This window comes from Xenopus tropicalis, chromosome 10, assembly GCF_000004195.4.
Source record: "Xenopus tropicalis strain Nigerian chromosome 10, UCB_Xtro_10.0, whole genome shotgun sequence".
Classification (NCBI taxonomy): Eukaryota; Metazoa; Chordata; class Amphibia; order Anura; family Pipidae; genus Xenopus; species Xenopus tropicalis.
In genome coordinates this window covers 18,899,001-18,907,345 of record NC_030686.2, presented here as the reverse complement: position 1 = coordinate 18,907,345, position 8,345 = coordinate 18,899,001, and positions in this window count along the sequence as shown.

The window sequence follows — 8,345 nt, the reverse complement described above, 5'->3', positions numbered from 1 at the left end:
ACTGCTTTTGAACTGTGCAGGAAATGCATCGTTTCTGTACTGTGCATCTCACATATAATTACTGTCTTTATATTTTCCAGAAACTTGAGTTCCTAAACACCTACTTCCTCTTTGATGCTCTTGTGGTAAAACTTGTAGAGAATAGTGAGTGTGTAAGCCACAGAATTTACTGTAAGCGGCTACAGTTTCAATTGTGGTTAAGCAAAAAAGTTACATAATAATATACAGGCATGGGATGTTTAATCTGGAATGCATGGCGCCTTGGGTTTTCCAGGTAATGTTTTTTTTTTGCATAGTTTGGATTTACATATCTACTATAAAAACATTTATTTGGTTATGTAATAAAAGGCAGGAGCAGTAACCCATAGCAACAAGCATGTTGAATTCTTTGGTCACCTGTCTAAAAGCCAACATCTTATTGGTCGCTTTGAGTTACTGCTCCTGGTCTTAGTGCCTTTTATTACATGTGGGGGTTTAACCTTTTTACTATCAGCCATTTTGGTCAAAGCGGAACTTGTATTGCCAGACAGTTTTTGAACATTTTGCACTGTTTCACTTTAGGGGCTTTTCCTCAGGGGGACTTTTAGTTTACCCAGGAAAACAATATATCGTTTTTTTTCTGGACAATTTATGCTTTCAAAATATGGTAGAATTTTTGTGTAATTCCAATTCTGTAACAAGATATAGGCTTCTAAATGTCTAAAAATAAAAAAATAAAAATTCCATAATATAATCACACATACTAGAAACAAAACTTATTTTATGCACGAATATACAACTGATTTTGAAAGTACCATGTCTCCTGAATGTGCCAATACCAAATATATATAGTTTTATGGAGATTTCTCACTTGTATAGGTCACAAACTCCAAGCAGTACACTACCAAATTTCCAAAGCACTGCTTCAGAAAGCTGCATACTTTAGATTTCAAGATTCCGCTAACAGATCAGAATCCAGAATAGGCACAACTGTCTGTCTACTCCAAGCTATCAAGTCGCAATGCTTTCCTAAAGTTATTGGTTTTTATCAAAATTTGTGAAATTTTTAAAAAATTGATTCAAAGCTTTCAGTCTATAGTATCTAATCTCCTACAGGTCGTAAAGTAACCAAATAAAACACCCTAAATATGAACGCCAGGGGTCCACTGAACAGTTTGATGCCCAATATGTATAGGTTTACCCAAGTACGTGACATGTAGGGGCCCCAATGTACAACATACGACCAATGTAAGAACATACAATCTATCATATGATCTATCATTTCTGTAATTTCAACTCCAGCAAATTCAACACATTTACATCATTATATGTGGGATAAAGCTAGTAAAAAGTATGCTCACCCCAGAAAGTCATATATTTTTGGAAAGTACACATTCCCCCAAATCTAAAATGGGTACCCATGTATTTCTACTCCAAAGTATCAAGCCTCAAAAGCTTTTCTAAAGTTGCCAATTTTGATGACATTCCCAAAAATCCCCTCAAAGCTTCCATTTTGCAGCATCTTATCTCCCACATAGTGTTAGGTACCAAGATAAAACACCCTAAATGTGAACGCCAGGGGTCCACTGAACAGTTTAATGCCTAATATGTATAGGTTTACCTAAGTATGTGGCATGTAGGGGCCCCAATGGAAACCTACCCCCATATGATCTATCATTTCCTTTCATATCCTTTATGTGGGATAATGCTACAAAAAAGTACACTCACCCCAGAAGCCATATATTCCCCCAAAACTATAATGGGTACAACATTTCTTTTTACATATTAGCCATAAAGCTTTCCTAAGTTTGCCGATTTTTATGACATTTCAGAAAATCGCATAAAAATGTTGCAGCTTGCTGCATTTAACTCTCACAATTTCTTGCATGCAAAGGCAAATCACCCCAAATAGGAACACCTAAGGTCTGCTTAACAGTTTGATGCCCAATATGCATAGATATACCAAAGTCTGCGGTATGTACTGACCCCAAAATGAAAATAGCACATACGAATTTCTCGCCTGCCAACTTTTGCACACAGAGCCCCCTGACACTGTATTATGTTCCGTAATACCCCCTAACTATACAGAGACCCCCAGAAAACCATATCGTTTTGGAAAGTACACATTCTGACAAATCCAACAAGGGTAAAGAGTCCTTTCTACACCAAAGTACTAATCTGCAAAGCTTTCCTAAAGTTAGTGGTTTTTATGACATTTCAGAAAATCACCTAAAATTGTTGGAATTTGCCGCATTTATCTCACACAATTTCTTGCGTACAAAGGCAAGTCACCCCAAATAGGAACATTGAGGTCTACTGAACAGTTTGATGCCCAATATGCATAGATATACCAAAGTCTGTGGTATGTACTGACCCAAAATGAAAATAGCGCAGAAGGATTTCTCGCCTGCCAACTCAGCTTTTGCACACAGAGCCCCTGACAGCGTATTTTGTGCAGTAACCCCCCCCCCCCCAACTATACACAGACCCCCAGAAAACCATATATTTTTGGAAAGTACACATTCTGGTGAATTCAAAATAGGTAAAGTTATTTTTCTACACCAAAGTTACACATGGCAAAGCTATGCTAAAAACAGATCAGGAACACTTATACAGGGATAAAAATTCGCTGAAAATTGTGCAAATCGGCGAAACAAGAAAATAAGTCACACAACAGTGTAATTAGTGGTCAGAATATCTGATCCAATAGTCACATTGTCAAAATAAACAGTTTTTAGGGGAAATAAACTAAAAATGAGTGGTAAAATGGAAAAAAAAATACAAAAAAAAGTGTGTATACACGTGTGTAAAAGTATGTAAAAGTAGTGTGACAGTGTGTATATGAGTGTATATAAGTGTATATGAGTGTGCAAAATGAAAAAAAAAAACCCAAAAAACAAAAAAAGTGCTAAATTGTGTGCTGTATGTAGGTATAAATGTATGTATGTGTGTAAATCCAAAAAATAAAACACACTTACCTGTCCAGAAGCAGGGATCACATGGCAGTCCGTCCTGCTGTGGTCCTGGTGAGTGGGGGGGGGGGGGTGGAGGGGAAACAGGAATTGAGGAGCAAGCAGCAGACACGTTGCAATCGCGTCTGCTACTTGGGGGGTGTCACAGGGCACACATGACAGCCCCCCTGGCTTGTTGCCCAGGGGGCGTACGTCGTTGGCAGATACAGCCTTTTCCTGCAACGCCGTACGTCATTGGCAGTTAAAGGGTTAATACCCTGGGATGAATCCCATCCGGTCCTGGACCTTTGTTTACCTTTACATGTTCAAGTCTCTCTTGAATTTCCTCCTGAGTGACCCATGCGTCAGTAGCTAAATTACTAGAACTGGGCATATTACAAGGGAAGCCTTCATTATCTGGCTCCTCAGATGTATAGACAGATGAAAAATAAGAGTTCAAAACTTCTGCTTTTTCCCCGTTCTCATCAACCAACTTACCCCCCCCCCCCGTGATAATAAGGTTCCCACCCCTTCTTGCTTCATTTTTTCACTATTCACATAATTAAAAAATAATTTTGGATTCTTTTTACTCCTAGCTGCAATATCCCTTTCCATCTCTATTTTAGCTTGCCTGATAGCTTTTTTGCATGCTTTATTTGCTTCCTTGTACCTGATGAAAGTTTCCGCTGTCCCAGCTAACTTGAATGCTTTAAAAGCACATTTTTTATTACCAACCTCGACACTAACACTTTTATTCAGCCATAAAGGTTTTGCTTTGCGATGCCTCTCCTTGCTTACAAGGGGAATATACTGTTGTGTATAACTGCAAAGCAATGTTTTAAAGATGTTCCATTTTCCTTCTGTGTCTTACCCTATGAAAAGCCTTTCCCAGTTGACACATTGCAGAGATGCCCTTATACTGGCAAAGTCTGCACGTCTAAAATCAAGCCTTTTAGTTAATCCCTTATAGAGCTGTCTCTGCAGCATTATCTCAAAGGAGACCATGTTGTGATCGCGGTTCCCCAAATGCTCACCCACACAAATGTTAGAGATAAGTTCGGTATTATTAGAGATTACCAGATCCAAAATGGAGCCATTCCTAGTAGGTTCTTGAACCACCTGAAATAATAAGTTGTCATTTAGCATATTTACAAACCTACTAGCTTTTACTGACTTAGCCACCCCATTACTCCAGTCAATGTCCGGATAATTAATGTCCCCCATAATAACAACTTGACCCAGTTGTGAAGCCTCCTCCATTTGCAACAGTAGCTGGGTCTCATCCCCCTCATCTATACAGGGTGGTTTATAGCATACACCAATGATCATTTTCTTTGTGACCTTCAGCCCTACTGAAATTTCTACCTATAGAGATTCAACATTTTCATTGGTAATGTCTTTATTACATGGCTTTAAATCTGACTTTACATAAAGACATACCTCTCCACCCTTTTTAATCTCTCTGTCCCTCTTAAAAAGTGTATAACCATTTAACCTTTTTACTGCCAACAACGTATGGGATGGATTGATAGATAGATGAATAAATAGATAGATAGATGATAGATAGATAGATAGATAGATAATAGAGAGATGATAGATGATAGATAGATAGATAGATAGATAGATAGATGATAGATAGATAGATAGATAGATAGATAGACAGATTCATAATGATAAATAGATAGATAGATAGATATAGATGTATAAATAGCTAGATAGGTGATTGATAGATAGATGAATAAATAGATAGATAGATGATAGATAATAAATAGATGATAAATAGACAGACAGACAGACAGACATGTGATTGGTTGATAGATGATAGATAGATAGATAGATAGATAGATAGATGGATAGATAGACAGGTGATTGATAGATGGATAGATAGATAGATAGATAGATGGATAGATAGCTAGATAGACAGGCGATTGATTGATTGATTAATAGAAAGATAGATAATAAATAGATAATAGATGGATAAATAGCTAGAGAGACAGGTGATTGATAGATGAATAGATAGATAGATAGATAGATAGATAGATCGATTATAGATGGATAGATAGATAGATAGATGATAGATAGATAATAGATAGATGATAGACAGACAGGTGATTGGTAGATAGATAGATAGATAGATAGATAGATAAATAGATAATAGATGATAGATAGATGATAGATAGACAGACAGACATGTGATTGATTGATTGATTGACTGATAGATAGATAATAGATAGACAGTTAGATAGATCGACAGATAGGTGATTGATAGATAGAAAGACAGATAGATAGATGGATAGATGGTTAGATAGACAAGTGATTGATTGATTGATAGAAAGATAGATGATAGATAGGTAGATATATAGATAGATTCATAATGATAGATGATAAATAGATAGATAGATAGATAGATAGATAGATAGATAGATAGATGATAGATTGGTAGATAGATAGATACATACAGTGGCTTGCAAAAGTATTCAGCCCCCTTGAACTTTTCCACATTTTGTCACATTACAGCCACAAACATGAATCAATTTTATTGGAATTCCACGTGAAAGACCAATACAACGGGGTGTACACGTGAGAAGTGGAACGAAAATCATACATGATTCCAAACAGTTTTTTACAAATAAATAACTGCAAAGTGGGGTGTGCGTAATTATTCAGCCCCCTGAGTCAATACTTTGTAGAACCACCTTTTGCTGCAATTACAGCTGCCAGTCTTTTATGTCTCTACCAGCTTTGCCCATCTACAGACTGAAATCCTTGCCCATTCTTCTTTGCAAAACAGCTCCAGCTCAGTCAGATTAGATAGACAGCGTTTGTGAACAGCAGTTTTCAGATCTTGCCACAGATTCTCGATTGGATTTAGATCTGGACTTTGACTGGGCCATTCTAACACATGGATATGTTTTGTTTTAACCCATTCCATTGTTGCCCTGGCTTTATGTTTAGGGTCGTTGTCCTGCTGGAAGGTGAACCTCCGCCCCAGTCTCAAGTCTTTTGCAGACTCCAAGAGGTTTTCTTCCAAGATTGCCCTGTATTTGGCTCCATCCATCTTCCCATCAACTCTGACCAGCTTCCCTGTCCCTGCTGAAGAGAAGCACCCCCAGAGCATGATGCTGCCACCACCATATTTGACAGTGGGGATGGTGTGTTCAGAGTGATGTGCAGTGTTAGTTTTCCGCCACACATAGCGTTTTGCATTTTGGCCAAAAAGTTCCATTTTGGTCTCATCTGACCAGAGCACCTTCTTCCACATGTTTGCTGTGTCCCCCACATGGCTTGTGGCAAACTGCAAATGGAACTTCTAATGGTTTTCTGTTAACAATGGCTTTCTTCTTGCCACTCTTCCATAAAGGCCAACTTTGTGCAGTGCACGACTAATAGTTGTCCTATGGACAGATTCCCCCACCTGAGCTGTAGATCTCTGCAGCTCGTCCAGAGTCACCATGGGCCTCTTGGCTGCATTTCTGATCAGCGCTCTCCTTGTTCGGCCTGTGAGTTTAGGGGGACGGCATTGTCTTGGTAGGTTTACAGTTGTGCCATACTCCTTCCATTTCTGAATGATCGCTTGAACAGTGCTCCGTGGGATGTTCAAGGCTTTGGAAACCTTTTTGTAGCCTAAGCCTGCTTTAAATTTCTCAATAACTTTATCCCTGACCTGTCTGGTGTGTTCTTTGGACTTTGTGGTGTTGTTGCTCCCAATATTCTCTTAGACAACCTCTGAGGCCGTCACAGAGCAGCTGTATTTGTACTGACATTAGATTACACACAGGTGCACTCTATTTAGTCATTAGCACTCATCAGGCAATGTCTATGGGCAAATGACTGCACTCAGACCAAAGGGGGCTGAATAATTACGCACACCCCACTTTGCAGTTATTTATTTGTAAAAAATGTTTGGAATCATGTATGACTTTCGTTCCACTTCTCACGTGTACCCCACTTTGTATTGGTCTTTCACGTGGAATTCCAATAAAATTGAATCATGTTTGTGGCTGTAATGTGACAAAATGTGGAAGAGTTCAAGGGGGCCGAATACTTTTGCAAGCCACTGTAGATAGAAGATATACAGATAATAAATAGATAGATAGATAGTAACATAGTAACATAGTAACATAGTAAGTTGGGTTGAAAAAAGACATATGTCCATCAAGTTCAACCATAATGCCTATATATAACCTGCCTAACTACTAGTTATAGATCAGTGCTGTCCAACTTCTGTTGTACCGAGGGCCGGAATTTTTCCGACCTACGTGGTGGAGGGCCGATAATGGAAGCCAGTTTTGACTACTCCCCTTTTTGAAACCGCACCCACTTGAAACCACACCCATGTTATCACATGACCATACCCATATTAATGGTTGTAGTACAGCAAAAACCTGCCATACTCTGCCTGCCCTACCCTGCCTGTGTGTGTGCCATACTCTGCCTGCCCTACCCTGCCTGTGTGTGCCATACTCTGCCTTCACTACCCTGCCTGTGTGTGCCATACTCTGCCTGCCCTACCCTGTCTGTGTGTGCCATACTCTACCTTCCCTACCCTGCCTGTGTGTGCCATACTCTGCCTTCCCTACCCTGCCTGTGTGCCATGCTTTCACTGTGTGTGCCATTCTTGGCTGGTTTGTGCCATACTTGGCCTGTGTGTGCCATACTCTGCCTTCCCTACCCTGCTTGTGTGTGCCATACTCTGCTTGCCCTATGATGCCTGTGTGTATGGCACACACAGGCAACCTACAGTGACACAATGCTGGCACTGCTCCTACAGTCTGCACAATAACTATATATTAAAAAACTTTTTAATCGAAGTACCACCTCAGTATATGTTCTTTTTGTAGTGTGCAGGGATTATTTGTGGGTTTATACTGCTCCTGAGGTGTGAACAGGGGAACAATGGGGGTGATTACAGCCTGAGCCTGAGGTGTGAACACTACAGGGGGTGAACAATGCAGAGATTAAAAGGTGTGAACAACACAGGGGATTACATATTTAAACAATACAGCCTGATTACAGCCTGAATCTGAGGTGAGAACCATGCAGGGGGCCAGTTAATCACAGTACTGATACCATTTAGAGCTTACACAAGAGTAAGCCATCAAAGCAGCCAGACAGGTGGGGGGCCAAACAGAGGGGGGTCGCGGGCCGCATGCGGCCCGCGGGCCGCCAGTTGGACAGCACTGTTATAGATGATAGATAGATAGATAGATAGATAGATAGATAGATAGATAGATAGATAGACAGACAGATAGACAATGCATAATGATATATGATTAATAGATACATAAATAAATGATAGATAGATAGACTGACAGCTAGACTGACAGACTGATAGATTCATAGATAGATAGATAGATAGATAGATAGATAGATAGATAGATAATAGATAGATAGACGGGTGATTAATAGATAGAT